At 32.6% G+C, this 15,411-nt stretch overlaps 8 non-coding genes across 8 annotated transcripts; all 8 read left to right on the forward strand.

Annotated features, from left to right (window-relative positions):
* The first annotated feature begins 1,183 nt into the window (after nucleotides 1-1,183).
* TRNAP-UGG (transfer RNA proline (anticodon UGG)) lies at nucleotides 1,184-1,255 on the forward strand. Its single transcript has one exon. It is a non-coding gene; the product is annotated as a tRNA-Pro (tRNA).
* Nucleotides 1,256-2,249: 994 nt separating this feature from the next.
* TRNAP-UGG (transfer RNA proline (anticodon UGG)) lies at nucleotides 2,250-2,321 on the forward strand. The gene has a single exon. It is a non-coding gene; the product is annotated as a tRNA-Pro (tRNA).
* A 1,713-nt stretch (nucleotides 2,322-4,034) lies between these two features.
* TRNAP-UGG (transfer RNA proline (anticodon UGG)) lies at nucleotides 4,035-4,106 on the forward strand. Its single transcript has one exon. It is a non-coding gene; the product is annotated as a tRNA-Pro (tRNA).
* Nucleotides 4,107-5,815: 1,709 nt separating this feature from the next.
* On the forward strand, nucleotides 5,816-5,887 carry TRNAP-UGG (transfer RNA proline (anticodon UGG)). The gene has a single exon. It is a non-coding gene; the product is annotated as a tRNA-Pro (tRNA).
* A 3,490-nt stretch (nucleotides 5,888-9,377) lies between these two features.
* On the forward strand, nucleotides 9,378-9,449 carry TRNAP-UGG (transfer RNA proline (anticodon UGG)). The gene has a single exon. It is a non-coding gene; the product is annotated as a tRNA-Pro (tRNA).
* A 1,711-nt stretch (nucleotides 9,450-11,160) lies between these two features.
* Nucleotides 11,161-11,232, forward strand: TRNAP-UGG (transfer RNA proline (anticodon UGG)). Its single transcript has one exon. It is a non-coding gene; the product is annotated as a tRNA-Pro (tRNA).
* A 1,712-nt stretch (nucleotides 11,233-12,944) lies between these two features.
* TRNAP-UGG (transfer RNA proline (anticodon UGG)) lies at nucleotides 12,945-13,016 on the forward strand. The gene has a single exon. It is a non-coding gene; the product is annotated as a tRNA-Pro (tRNA).
* Nucleotides 13,017-14,725: 1,709 nt separating this feature from the next.
* Nucleotides 14,726-14,797, forward strand: TRNAP-UGG (transfer RNA proline (anticodon UGG)). The gene has a single exon. It is a non-coding gene; the product is annotated as a tRNA-Pro (tRNA).
* The last annotated feature ends 614 nt before the right edge of the window (nucleotides 14,798-15,411 follow it).

Genomic DNA, 15,411 nt, shown 5'->3' on the forward strand with positions numbered 1-15,411 from the left:
ACTCTATTGGGACCTCTAAATATTGGCACTGCACATTTCTAATATACATACTTGGATAACAAGTAACCTTAAGTTATTATTTTTGCAATGCTACATACACATTTTTTGTTTTAAGTTGTTATGTTATTTTTAAAATGTTTTATCTTCATTAAATGAAATTGTGTTTTCTCCAGCTATTTGCATTTTTTCTTAAATAATTTGAGTTTTACTTTAAAAATGGTAAAAACTGAATAAGAAATTATTTGGCTAGTGGCTTGTTGGTCTGGGTGTATGATTCTTGCTTCGGGTGCAAAAGGTGCCAGGTTCATATCCTGGATGAGCCTGTTTTCTCAGGTTCTTTAAAAGTGCTTAGTTCAATTATCTGATAGTATTTTAAAATACTAATGTATTCCAACAGTTTCACTTCCAATTTCATTAGTATACATGAAAATACATGAACAGTAGGCTCGTTGGTATAGGGGTATGATTCTCGCTTAGGGTGCGAGAGGTCCTGGGATTAAATCGCAGATGAGCCCATCTTCTCAGGTTCTTTTAAATCCCATGGTTCCATTATCTGATTGATGTCAATTGCCTAAATCAAAAGCATCAAGTGAATTTTTATTTTGCCAATCCATTAAAAAAAGTATATACTAATGCATATTTAGTAAACTGTCAACCATTTGGTGGTATATTGGGTAAACTGTAGATTCCATTTTGTCTAAGTAACTTTGAGTGGCTGCAAAGAAGTCTCATTTTGACAAATAAAAAACAGTCAAAATGAAATTACAGGTTTTTCTCTTACCATGCTTTTTTCTAAGAAACAATGAGTGGCTTAAAAGAATAGTCTCTTTTTGACAAACAAAAAGGTCAACAATTAATTGCAGGTTTTTGTTTTTTTCTTTCTTCTTGGTCTGTATGCTTAAGTTGCACACAGTATGAGACAAGTCTTAGGTTCCAGCTATCAGAAAAGTTAAAACTCTATAGGAACCCATAAATCTTGGCACTGAAATTTCCAAATATGCATACTTGGACCAAAAATTTACCTTAAGGAAACATTTTAGCTATGCTACAAATAATTTTTTTAATTGTTATGGTATTTTTAAAATGTAACATCTTTTTTTCCAGCTTATTGCATTTTTTTATTAAATAATTTGAGTTTTACTTTAAAAATGGTAAAATCTGAATGAGCAGACCTTAGGCAGATGGCTCGTTGGTCTAGGGGTATGATTCTCGCTTTGGGTGCGAGAGCTCCCGGGTTCAAATCCCGGACGAGCCCATCTCTTCATGTACTTTTAAAGTCTTTAATATCTGATAGTATTTAATAGCATTTTAAAATACTCACTAATGTATACAAACAGTTTTACTTACAATTTCATTAATATACATAAAAAAGACATGCACAGTGGGCTCGTTGATTCTTGCTTAGGGTGCGAGAGATCCCCGGTACAAATCCTGGATGAGCCCATCTTTTAAAGGTATATACTTATGCATACTTAGTAAAATGTCAACCATTTGGTGGTATATTTGGTAAACTATAGATTCCATTTTGTCTAAGTAACCTTGAGTGGCTTAAAAGTCTAATTTTGACAAACAAAAAACTGTCAAAATTAAATTACAGGTTTTTCTCTTACCTTTCTTTTTTCTAAATAACCTTGAGTGGCTTAAAAGAATAGTCTCATTATGACTAACAAAAAGATCAACAATAAATTGCAGGTGTTTATTTTGTCTTTCTTCTGGGTCTGCATGCTTGAGTTGCACACAGTATACTGTAGATTCCATTTTGTCTAAGTAACTTTGAGTGGCTGCAAAGAAGTCTCATTTTGACAAATAAAAAACAGTCAAAATGAAATTACAGGTTTTTCTCTTACCATGCTTTTTTCTAAGAAACAATGAGTGGCTTAAAAGAATAGTCTCTTTTTGACAAACAAAAAGGTCAACAATTAATTGCAGGTTTTTGTTTTTTTCTTTCTTCTTGGTCTGTATGCTTAAGTTGCACACAGTATGAGACAAGTCTTAGGTTCCAGCTATCAGAAAAGTTAAAACTCTATAGGAACCCATAAATCTTGGCACTGAAATTTCCAAATATGCATACTTGGACCAAAAATTTACCTTAAGGAAACATTTTAGCTATGCTACAAATAATTTTTTTAATTGTTATGGTATTTTTAAAATGTAACATCTTTTTTTCCAGCTTATTGCATTTTTTTATTAAATAATTTGAGTTTTACTTTAAAAATGGTAAAATCTGAATGAGAAGACCTTAGGCAGATGGCTCGTTGGTCTAGGGGTATGATTCTCGCTTTGGGTGCGAGAGCTCCCGGGTTCAAATCCCGGACGAGCCCATCTCTTCATGTACTTTTAAAGTCCTTAATATCTGATAGTATTTAATAGCATTTTAAAATACTCACTAATGTATACAAACAGTTTTACTTACAATTTCATTAATATACATAAAAAAGACATGCACAGTGGGCTCGTTGATTCTTGCTTAGGGTGCGAGAGATCCCCGGTACAAATCCTGGATGAGCCCATCTTTTAAAGGTATATACTTATGCATACTTAGTAAAATGTCAACCATTTGGTGGTATATTTGGTAAACTATAGATTCCATTTTGTCTAAGTAACCTTGAGTGGCTTAAAAGTCTAATTTTGACAAACAAAAAACTGTCAAAATTAAATTACATGTTTTTCTCTTACCTTTCTTTTTTCTAAATAACCTTGAGTGGCTTAAAAGAATAGTCTCATTATGACTAACAAAAAGATCAACAATAAATTGCAGGTGTTTATTTTGTCTTTCTTCTGGGTCTGCATGCTTGAGTTGCACACAGTATGTGACAAGTCTTAGGTTCCAACTATCAAAAAAAGTCCAAACTCTATTGGGACCTCTAAATATTGGCACTGCACATTTCTAATATACATACTTGGATAACAAGTAACCTTAAGTTATTATTTTTGCAATGCTACATACACATTTTTTGTTTTAAGTTGTTATGTTATTTTTAAAATGTTTTATCTTCATTAAATGAAATTGTGTTTTCTCCAGCTATTTGCATTTTTTCTTAAATAATTTGAGTTTTACTTTAAAAATGGTAAAAACTGAATAAGAAATTATTTGGCTGGTGGCTTGTTGGTCTGGGTGTATGATTCTTGCTACGGGTGCAAAAGGTGCCAGGTTCATATCTTGGATGAGCCTGTTTTCTCAGGTTCTTTAAAAGTGCTTAGTTCAATTATCTGATAGTATTTTAAAATACTAATGTATTCCAACAGTTTCACTTCCAATTTCATTAGTATACATGAAAATACATGAACAGTAGGCTCGTTGGTATAGGGGTATGATTCTCGCTTAGGGTGCGAGAGGTCCTGGGATTAAATCGCAGGCGAGCCCATCTTCTCAGGTTCTTTTAAATCCCATGGTTCCATTATCTGATTGATGTCAATTGCCTGAGTCAAAAGCATCAAGTGAATTTTTCTTTTGCCAATCCATAAAAAAAAGTATATACTTATGCATATTTAGTAAACTGTCAACCATTTGGTGGTATATTGGGTAAACTGTAGATTCCATTTTGTCTAAGTAACTTTGAGTGGCTGCAAAGAAGTCTCATTTTGACAAATAAAAAACAGTCAAAATGAAATTACAGGTTTTTCTCTTACCATGCTTTTTTCTAAGAAACAATGAGTGGCTTAAAAGAATAGTCTCTTTTTGACAAACAAAAAGGTCAACAATTAATTGCAGGTTTTTGTTTTTTTCTTTCTTCTTGGTCTGTATGCTTAAGTTGCACACAGTATGAGACAAGTCTTAGGTTCCAGCTATCAGAAAAGTTAAAACTCTATAGGAACCCATAAATCTTGGCACTGAAATTTCCAAATATGCATACTTGGACCAAAAATTTACCTTAAGGAAACATTTTAGCTATGCTACAAATAATTTTTTTAAATTGTTATGGTATTTTTAAAATGTAACATCTTTTTTTCCAGCTTATTGCATTTTTTTTATTAAATAATTTGAGTTTTACTTTAAAAATGGTAAAATCTGAATGAGAAGACCTTGGGCAGATGGCTCGTTGGTCTAGGGGTATGATTCTTGCTTTGGGTGCGAGAGGTCCCGGGTTCAAATCCCGGACGAGCCCATCTCTTCATGTACTTTTAAAGTCCTTAATATCTGATAGTATTTAATAGTATTTTAAAATACTCACTAATGTATACAAACAGTTTTACTTACAATTTCATTAATATACATAAAAAAGACATGCACAGTGGGCTCGTTGATTCTTGCTTAGGGTGCGAGAGATCCCCGGTACAAATCCCGGATGAGCCCATCTTTTAAAGGTATATACTTATGCATACTTAGTAAAATGTCAACCATTTGGTGGTATATTGGGTAAACTATAGATTCCATTTTGTCTAAGTAACCTTGCGTGGCTTAAAAGTCTAATTTTGACAAACAAAAAACTGTCAAAATTAAATTACAGGTTTTTCTCTTACCTTTCTTTTTCTAAATAACCCTGAGTGGCTTAAAAGAATAGTCTCATTATGACTAACAAAAAGATCAACAATAAATTGCAGGTGTTTATTTTGTCTTTCTTCTGGGTCTGCATGCTTGAGTTGCACACAGTATGTGACAAGTCTTAGGTTCCAACTATCAAAAAAAGTCCAAACTCTATTGGGACCTCTAAATATTGGCACTGCACATTTCTAATATACATACTTGGATAACAAGTAACCTTAAGTTATTATTTTTGCAATGCTACATACACATTTTTTGTTTTAAGTTGTTATGTTATTTTTAAAATGTTTTATCTTCATTAAATGAAATTGTGTTTTCTCCAGCTATTTGCATTTTTTCTTAAATAATTTGAGTTTTACTTTAAAAATGGTAAAAACTGAATAAGAAATTATTTGGCTAGTGGCTTGTTGGTCTGGGTGTATGATTCTTGCTTCGGGTGCAAAAGGTGCCAGGTTCATATCCTGGATGAGCCTGTTTTCTCAGGTTCTTTAAAAGTGCTTAGTTCAATTATCTGATAGTATTTTAAAATACTAATGTATTCCAACAGTTTCACTTCCAATTTCATTAGTATACATGAAAATACATGAACAGTAGGCTCGTTGGTATAGGGGTATGATTCTCGCTTAGGGTGCGAGAGGTCCTGGGATTAAATCGCAGATGAGCCCATCTTCTCAGGTTCTTTTAAATCCCATGGTTCCATTATCTGATTGATGTCAATTGCCTAAATCAAAAGCATCAAGTGAATTTTTATTTTGCCAATCCATAAAAAAAGTATATACTTATGCATATTTAGTAAACTGTCAACCATTTGGTGGTATATTGGGTAAACTGTAGATTCCATTTTGTCTAAGTAACTTTGAGTGGCTGCAAAGAAGTCTCATTTTGACAAATAAAAAACAGTCAAAATGAAATTACAGGTTTTTCTCTTACCATGCTTTTTTCTAAGAAACAATGAGTGGCTTAAAAGAATAGTCTCTTTTTGACAAACAAAAAGGTCAACAATTAATTGCAGGTTTTTGTTTTTTTCTTTCTTTTTGGTCTGTATGCTTAAGTTGCACACAGTATGAGACAAGTCTTAGGTTCCAGCTATCAGAAAAGTTAAAACTCTATAGGAACCCATAAATCTTGGCACTGAAATTTCCAAATATGCATACTTGGACCAAAAATTTACCTTAAGGAAACATTTTAGCTATGCTACAAATAATTTTTTTAATTGTTATGGTATTTTTAAAATGTAACATCTTTTTTTCCAGCTTATTGCATTTTTTTATTAAATAATTTGAGTTTTACTTAAAAAATGGTAAAATCTGAATGAGAAGACCTTAGGCAGATGGCTCGTTGGTCTAGGGGTATGATTCTCGCTTTGGGTGCGAGAGCTCCCGGGTTCAAATCCCGGACGAGCCCATCTCTTCATGTACTTTTAAAGTCCTTAATATCTGATAGTATTTAATAGCATTTTAAAATACTCACTAATGTATGCAAACAGTTTTACTTACAATTTCATTAATATACATAAAAAAGACATGCACAGTGGGCTCGTTGATTCTTGCTTAGGGTGCGAGAGATCCCCGGTACAAATCCTGGATGAGCCCATCTTTTAAAGGTATATACTTATGCATACTTAGTAAAATGTCAACCATTTGGTGGTATATTGGGTAAACTATAGATTCCATTTTGTCTAAGTAACCTTGAGTGGCTTAAAAGTCTAATTTTGACAAACAAAAAACTGTCAAAATTAAATTACAGGTTTTTCTCTTACCTTTCTTTTTTCTAAATAACCTTGAGTGGCTTAAAAGAATAGTCTCATTATGACTAACAAAAAGATCAACAATAAATTGCAGGTGTTTATTTTGTCTTTCTTCTGGGTCTGCATGCTTGAGTTGCACACAGTATGTGACAAGTCTTAGGTTCCAACTATCAAAAAAAGTCCAAACTCTATTGGGACCTCTAAATATTGGCACTGCACATTTCTAATATACATACTTGGATAACAAGTAACCTTAAGTTATTATTTTTGCAATGCTACATACACATTTTTTGTTTTAAGTTGTTATGTTATTTTTAAAATGTTTTATCTTCATTAAATGAAATTGTGTTTTCTCCAGCTATTTGCATTTTTTCTTAAATAATTTGAGTTTTACTTTAAAAATGGTAAAAACTGAATAAGAAATTATTTGGCTAGTGGCTTGTTGGTCTGGGTGTATGATTCTTGCTTCGGGTGCAAAAGGTGCCAGGTTCATATCCTGGATGAGCCTGTTTTCTCAGGTTCTTTAAAAGTGCTTAGTTCAATTATCTGATAGTATTTTAAAATACTAATGTATTCCAACAGTTTCACTTCCAATTTCATTAGTATACATGAAAATACATGAACAGTAGGCTCGTTGGTATAGGGGTATGATTCTCGCTTAGGGTGCGAGAGGTCCTGGGATTAAATCGCAGATGAGCCCATCTTCTCAGGTTCTTTTAAATCCCATGGTTCCATTATCTGATTGATGTCAATTGCCTAAATCAAAAGCATCAAGTGAATTTTTATTTTGCCAATCCATAAAAAAAGTATATACTTATGCATATTTAGTAAACTGTCAACCATTTGGTGGTATATTGGGTAAACTGTAGATTCCATTTTGTCTAAGTAACTTTGAGTGGCAGCAAAGAAGTCTCATTTTGACAAATAAAAAAGTCAAAATGAAATTACAGGTTTTTCTCTTACCATGCTTTTTTCTAAGAAACAATGAGTGGCTTAAAAGAATAGTCTCTTTTTGACAAACAAAAAGGTCATTAATTAATTGCAGGTTTTTGTTTTTTTCTTTCTTCTTGGTCTGTATGCTTAAGTTGCACACAGTATGAGACAAGTCTTAGGTTCCAGCTATCAGAAAAGTTAAAACTCTATAGGAACCCATAAATCTTGGCACTGAAATTTCCAAATATGCATACTTGGACCAAAAATTTACCTTAAGGAAACATTTTAGCTATGCTACAAATAATTTTTTTAAATTGTTATGGTATTTTTAAAATGTAACATCTTTTTTTCCAGCTTATTGCATTTTTTATTAAATAATTTGAGTTTTACTTTAAAAATGGTAAAATCTGAATGAGAAGACTTTGGGCAGATGGCTCGTTGGTCTAGGAGAATGATTCTTGCTTTGGGTGCGAGAGGTCCCGGGTTCAAATCCAGGACGAGCCCATCTCTTCATGTACTTTTAAAGTCCTTAATATCTGATAGTATTTAATAGTATTTTAAAATACTCACTAATGTATACAAACAGTTTTACTTACAATTTCATTAATATACATAAAAAAGACATGCACAGTGGGCTCGTTGATTCTTGCTTAGGGTGCGAGAGATCCCCGGTACAAATCCCGGATGAGCCCATCTTTTAAAGGTATATACTTATGCATACTTAGTAAAATGTCAACCATTTGGTGGTATATTGGGTAAACTATAGATTCCATTTTGTCTAAGTAACCTTGAGTGGCTTAAAAGTCTAATTTTGACAAACAAAAAACTGTCAAAATTTAATTACAGGTTTTTCTCTTACCTTTCTTTTTTCTAAATAACCTTGAGTGGCTTAAAAGAATAGTCTCATTATGACTAACAAAAAGATCAACAATAAATTGCAGGTGTTTATTTTGTCTTTCTTCTGGGTCTGCATGCTTGAGTTGCACACAGTATGTGACAAGTCTTAGGTTCCAACTATCAAAAAAAGTCCAAACTCTATTGGGACCTCTAAATATTGGCACTGCACATTTCTAATATACATACTTGGATAACAAGTAACCTTAAGTTATTATTTTTGCAATGCTACATACACATTTTTTGTTTTAAGTTGTTATGTTATTTTTAAAATGTTTTATCTTCATTAAATGAAATTGTGTTTTCTCCAGCTATTTGCATTTTTTCTTAAATAATTTGAGTTTTACTTTAAAAATGGTAAAAACTGAATAAGAAATTATTTGGCTAGTGGCTTGTTGGTCTGGGTGTATGATTCTTGCTTCGGGTGCAAAAGGTGCCAGGTTCATATCCTGGATGAGCCTGTTTTCTCAGGTTCTTTAAAAGTGGTTAGTTCAATTATCTGATAGTATTTTAAAATACTAATGTATTCCAACAGTTTCACTTCCAATTTCATTAGTATACATGAAAATACATGAACAGTAGGCTCGTTGGTATAGGGGTATGATTCTCGCTTAGGGTGCGAGAGGTCCTGGGATTAAATCGCAGACGAGCCCATCTTCTCAGGTTCTTTTAAATCCCATGGTTCCATTATCTGATTGATGTCAATTGCCTAAATCAAAAGCATCAAGTGAATTTTTATTTTGCCAATCCATAAAAAAAGTATATACTTACGCATATTTAGTAAACTGTCAACCATTTGGTGGTATATTGGGTAAACTGTAGATTCCATTTTGTCTAAGTAACTTTGAGTGGCTGCAAAGAAGTCTCATTTTGACAAATAAAAAACAGTCAAAATGAAATTACAGGTTTTTCTCTTACCATGCTTTTTTCTAAGAAACAATGAGTGGCTTAAAAGAATAGTCTCTTTTTGACAAACAAAAAGGTCAACAATTAATTGCAGGTTTTTGTTTTTTTCTTTCTTCTTGGTCTGTATGCTTAAGTTGCACACAGTATGAGACAAGTCTTAGGTTCCAGCTATCAGAAAAGTTAAAACTCTATAGGAACCCATAAATCTTGGCACTGAAATTTCCAAATATGCATACTTGGACCAAAAATTTACCTTAAGGAAACATTTTAGCTATGCTACAAAAAATTTTTTTAATTGTTATGGTATTTTTAAAATGTAACATCTTTTTTTCCAGCTTATTGCATTTTTTTATTAAATAATTTGAGTTTTACTTTAAAAATGGTAAAATCTGAATGAGAAGACCTTAGGCAGATGGCTTGTTGGTCTAGGGGTATGATTCTCGCTTTGGGTGTGAGAGGTTCCGGGTTCAAATCCCGGACGAGCCCATCTCTTCATGTACTTTTAAAGTCCTTAATATCTGATAGTATTTAATAGCATTTTAAAATACTCACTAATGTATACAAACAGTTTTACTTACAATTTCATTAATATACATAAAAAAGACATGCACAGTGGGCTCGTTGATTCTTGCTTAGGGTGCGAGAGATCCCCGGTACAAATCCCGGATGAGCCCATCTTTTAAAGGTATATACTTATGCATACTTAGTAAAATGTCAACCATTTGGTGGTATATTGGGTAAACTATAGATTCCATTTTGTCTAAGTTACCTTGAGTGGCTTAAAAGTCTAATTTTGACAAACAAAAAACTGTCAAAATTAAATTACAGGTTTTTCTCTTACCTTTCTTTTTTCTAAATAACCCTGAGTGGTTTTAAAAGAATAGTCTCATTATGACTAACAAAAAGATCAACAATAAATTGCAGGTGTTTTATTTTGTCTTTCTTCTGGGTCTGCATGCTTGAGTTGCACACAGTATGTGACAAGTCTTAGGTTCCAACTATCAAAAAAAGTCCAAACTCTATTGGGACCTCTAAATATTGGCACTGCACATTTCTAATATACATACTTGGATAACAAGTAACCTTAAGTTATTATTTTTGCAATGCTACATACACATTTTTTGTTTTAAGTTGTTATGTTATTTTTACAATGTTTCATCTTCATTAAATGAAATTGTGTTTTCTCCAGTTATTTGCATTTTTTCTTAAATAATTTGAGTTTTACTTTAAAAATGGTAAAAACTGAATAAGAAATTATTTGGCTAGTGGCTTGTTGGTCTGGGTGTATGATTCTTGCTTCGGGTGCAAAAGGTGCCAGGTTCATATCCTGGATGAGCCTGTTTTCTCAGGTTCTTTAAAAGTGCTTAGTTCAATTATCTGATAGTATGTTAAAATACTAATGTATTCCAACATTTTCACTTCCAATTTCATTAGTGTACATGAAAATACATGAACAGTAGGCTCGTTGGTAAAGGGGTATGATTCTCGCTTAGGGTGCGAGAGGTCCTGGGATTAAATCGCAGACGAGCCCATCTTCTCAGGTTCTTTTAAATCCCATGGTTCCATTATCTGATTGATGTCAATGGCCTGAGTCAAAAGCATCAAGTGAATTTTTCTTTTGACAATCCATAAAAAAAAGTATTTACTTATGCATATTTAGTAAACTGTCAACCATTTGGTGGTATATTGGGTAAACTGTAGATTCCATTTTGTCTAAGTAACTTTGAGTGGCAGCAAAGAAGTCTCATTTTGACAAATAAAAAAGTCAAAATGAAATTACAGGTTTTTCTCTTACCATGCTTTTTTCTAAGAAACAATGAGTGGCTTAAAAGAATAGTCTCTTTTTGACAAACAAAAAGGTCATTAATTAATTGCAGGTTTTTGTTTTTTTCTTTCTTCTTGGTCTGTATGCTGAAGTTGCACACAGTATGAGACAAGTCTTAGGTTCCAGCTATCAGAAAAGTTAAAACTCTATAGGAACCCATAAATCTTGGCACTGAAATTTCCAAATATGCATACTTGGACCAAAAATTTACCTTAAGGAAACATTTTAGCTATGCTACAAATAATTTTTTTAAATTGTTATGGTATTTTTAAAATGTAACATCTTTTTTTCCAGCTTATTGCATTTTTTATTAAATAATTTGAGTTTTACTTTAAAAATGGTAAAATCTGAATGAGAAGACCTTGGGCAGATGGCTCGTTGGTCTAGGGGAATGATTCTCGCTTTGGGTGCGAGAGGTCCCGGGTTCAAATCCAGGACGAGCCCATCTCTTCATGTACTTTTAAAGTCCTTAATATCTGATAGTATTTAATAGTATTTTAAAATACTCACTAATGTATACAAACAGTTTTACTTACAATTTCATTAATATACATAAAAAAGACATGCACAGTGGGCTCGTTGATTCTTGCTTAGGGTGCGAGAGATCCCCGGTACAAATCCCGGATGAGCCCATCTTTTAAAGGTATATACTTATGCATACTTAGTAAAATGTCAACCATTTGGTGGTATATTGGGTAAACTATAGATTCCATTTTGTCTAAGTAACCTTGAGTGGCTTAAAAGTCTAATTTTGACAAACAAAAAACTGTCAAAATTAAATTACAGGTTTTTCTCTTACCTTTCTTTTTTCTAAATAACCCTGAGTGGCTTAAAAGAATAGTCTCATTATGACTAACAAAAAGATCAACAATAAATTGCAGGTGTTTATTTTGTCTTTCTTCTGGGTCTGCATGCTTGAGTTGCACACAGTATGTGACAAGTCTTAGGTTCCAACTATCAAAAAAAGTCCAAACTCTATTGGGACCTCTAAATATTGGCACTGCACATTTCTAATATACATACTTGGATAACAAGTAACCTTAAGTTATTATTTTTGCAATGCTACATACACATTTTTTTGTTTTAAGTTGTTATGTTATTTTTAAAATGTTTCATCTTCATTAAATGAAATTGTGTTTTCTCCAGCTATTTGCATTTTTTCTTAAATAATTTGAGTTTTACTTTAAAAATGGTAAAAACTGAATAAGAAATTATTTGGCTAGTGGCTTGTTGGTCTGGGTGTATGATTCTTGCTTCGGGTGCAAAAGGTGCCAGGTTCATATCCTGGATGAGCCTGTTTTCTCAGGTTCTTTAAAAGTGCTTAGTTCAATTATCTGATAGTATTTTAAAATACTAATGTATTCCAACAGTTTCACTTCCAATTTCATTAGTATACATGAAAATACATGAACAGTAGGCTCGTTGGTATAGGGGTATGATTCTCGCTTAGGGTGTGAGAGGTCCTGGGATTATATCGCAGACGAGCCCATCTTCTCAGGTTCTTTTAAATCCCATGGTTCCATTATCTGATTGATGTCAATTGCCTGAGTCAAAAGCATCAAGTGAATTTTTCTTTTGCCAATCCATAAAAAAAGTATATACTTATGCATATTTAGTAAACTGTCAACCATTTGGTGGTATATTGGGTAAACTGTAGATTCCATTTTGTCTAAGTAACTTTGAGTGGCTGCAAAGAAGTCTCATTTTGACAAATAAAAAACAGTCAAAATGAAATTACAGGTTTTTCTCTTACCATGCTTTTTTCTAAGAAACAATGAGTGGCTTAAAAGAATAGTCTCTTTTTGACAAACAAAAAGGTCAACAATTAATTGCAGGTTTTTGTTTTTTTCTTTCTTCTTGGTCTGTATGCATAAGTTGCACACAGTATGAGACAAGTCTTTGGTTCCAGCTATCAGAAAAGTTAAAACTCTATAGGAACCCATAAATCTTGGCACTGAAATTTCCAAATATGCATACTTGGACCAAAAATTTACCTTAAGGAAACATTTTAGCTATGCTACAAATAATTTTTTTAAATTGTTATGGTATTTTTAAAATGTAACATCTTTTTTTCCAGCTTATTGCATTTTTTTATTAAATAATTTGAGTTTTACTTTAAAAATGGTAAAATCTGAATGAGAAGACCTTGGGCAGATGGCTCGTTGGTCTAGGGGTATGATTCTCGCTTTGGGTGCGAGAGGTCCCGGGTTCAAATCCCGGACGAGCCCATCTCTTCATGTACTTTTAAAGTCCTTAATATCTGATAGTATTTAATAGTATTTTAAAATACTCACTAATGTATACAAACAGTTTTACTTACAATTTCATTAATATACATACAAAAGACATGCACAGTGGGCTCGTTGATTCTTGCTTAGGGTGCGAGAGATCCCCGGTACAAATCTTGGATGAGCCCATCTTTTAAAGGTATATACTTATGCATACTTAGTAAAATGTCAACCATTTGGTGGTATATTGGGTAAGCTATAGATTCCATTTTGTCTAAGTAACCTTGAGTGGCTTAAAAGTCTTATTTTGACAAACAAAAAACTGTCAAAATTAAATTACAGGTTTTTCTCTTACCTTTCTTTTTTCTAAATAACCTTGAGTGGCTTAAAAGAATAGTCTAATTATGACTAACAAAAAGATCAACAATAAATTGCAGGTGTTTATTTTGTCTTTCTTCTGGGTCTGCATGCTTGAGTTGCACACAGTATGTGACAAGTCTTAGGTTCCAACTATCAAAAAAAGTCCAAACTCTATTGGGACCTCTATATATTGGCACTGCACATTTCTAATATACATACTTGGATAACAAGTAACCTTAAGTTATTATTTTTGCAATGCTACATACACATTTTTTATTTTAAGTTGTTATGTTATTTTTAAAATGTTTTATCTTCATTAAATGAAATTGTGTTTTCTCCAGCTATTTGCATTTTTTCTTAAATAATTTGAGTTTTACTTTAAAAATGGTAAAAACTGAATAAGAAATTATTTGGCTAGTGGCTTGTTGGTCTGGGTGTATGATTCTTGCTTCGGGTGCAAAAGGTGCCAGGTTCATATCCTGGATGAGCCTGTTTTCTCAGGTTCTTTAAAAGTGCTTAGTTCAATTATCTGATAGTATTTTAAAATACTAATGTATTCCAACAGTTTCACTTCCAATTTCATTAGTATACATGAAAATACATGAACAGTAGGCTCGTTGGTATAGGGGTATGATTCTCGCTTAGGGTGCGAGAGGTCCTGGGATTAAATCGCAGACGAGCCCATCTTCTCAGGTTCTTTTAAATCCCATGGTTCCATTATCTGATTGATGTCAATTGCCTAAATCAAAAGCATCAAGTGAATTTTTATTTTGCCAATCCATAAAAAAAGTATATACTTATGCATATTTAGTAAACTGTCAACCATTTGGTGGTATATTGGGTAAACTGTAGATTCCATTTTGTCTAAGTAACTTTGAGTGGCTGCAAAGAAGTCTCATTTTGACAAATAAAAAACAGTCAAAATGAAATTACAGGTTTTTCTCTTACCATGCTTTTTTCTAAGAAACAATGAGTGGCTTAAACGAATAGTCTCTTTTTGACAAACAAAAAGGTCAACAATTAATTGCAGGTTTTTGTTTTTTTCTTTCTTCTTGGTCTGTATGCTTAAGTTGCACACAGTATGAGACAAGTCTTAGGTTCCAGCTATCAGAAAAGTTAAAACTCTATAGGAACCCATAAATCTTGGCACTGAAATTTCCAAATATGCATACTTGGACCAAAAATTTACCTTAAGGAAACATTTTAGCTATGCTACAAATAATTTTTTTAATTGTTATGGTATTTTTAAAATGTAACATCTTTTTTCCAGCTTATTGCATTTTTTTATTAAATAATTTGAGTTTTACTTTAAAAATGGTAAAATCTGAATGAGAAGACCTTGGGCAGATGGCTCGTTGGTCTAGGGGTATGATTCTCGCTTTGGGTGCGAGAGGTCCCGGGTTCAAATCCCGGACGAGCCCATCTCTTCATGTACTTTTAAAGTCCTTAATATCTGATAGTATTTAATAGTATTTTAAAATACTCACTAATGTATACAAACAGTTTTACTTACAATTTCATTAATATACATAAAAAAGACATGCACAGTGGGCTCGTTGATTCTTGCTTAGGGTGCGAGAGATCCCCGGTACAAATCCTGGATGAGCCCATCTTTTAAAGGTATATACTTATGCATACTTAGTAAAATGTCAACCATTTGGTGGTATATTGGGTAAACTATAGATTCCATTTTGTCTAAGTAACCTTGAGTGGCTTAAAAGTCTAATTTTGACAAACAAAAAACTGTCAAAATTAAATTACAGGTTTTTCTCTTACCTTTCTTTTTTCTAAATAACCCTGAGTGGTTTTAAAAAAATAGTCTCATTATGACTAACAAAAAGATCAACAATAAATTGCAGGTGTTTTATTTTGTCTTTCTTCTGGGTCTGCATGCTTGAGTTGCACACAGTATGTGACAAGTCTTAGGTTCCAACTATCAAAAAAAGTCCAAACTCTATTGGGACCTCTAAATATTGGCACTGCACATTTCTAATATACATACTTGGATAACAAGTAACCTTAAGTTATTATTTTT

The sequence above is a fragment of the Pseudophryne corroboree genome, chromosome 3, assembly GCF_028390025.1.
Source record: "Pseudophryne corroboree isolate aPseCor3 chromosome 3, aPseCor3.hap2, whole genome shotgun sequence".
NCBI lineage: Eukaryota > Metazoa > Chordata > Amphibia > Anura > Myobatrachidae > Pseudophryne > Pseudophryne corroboree.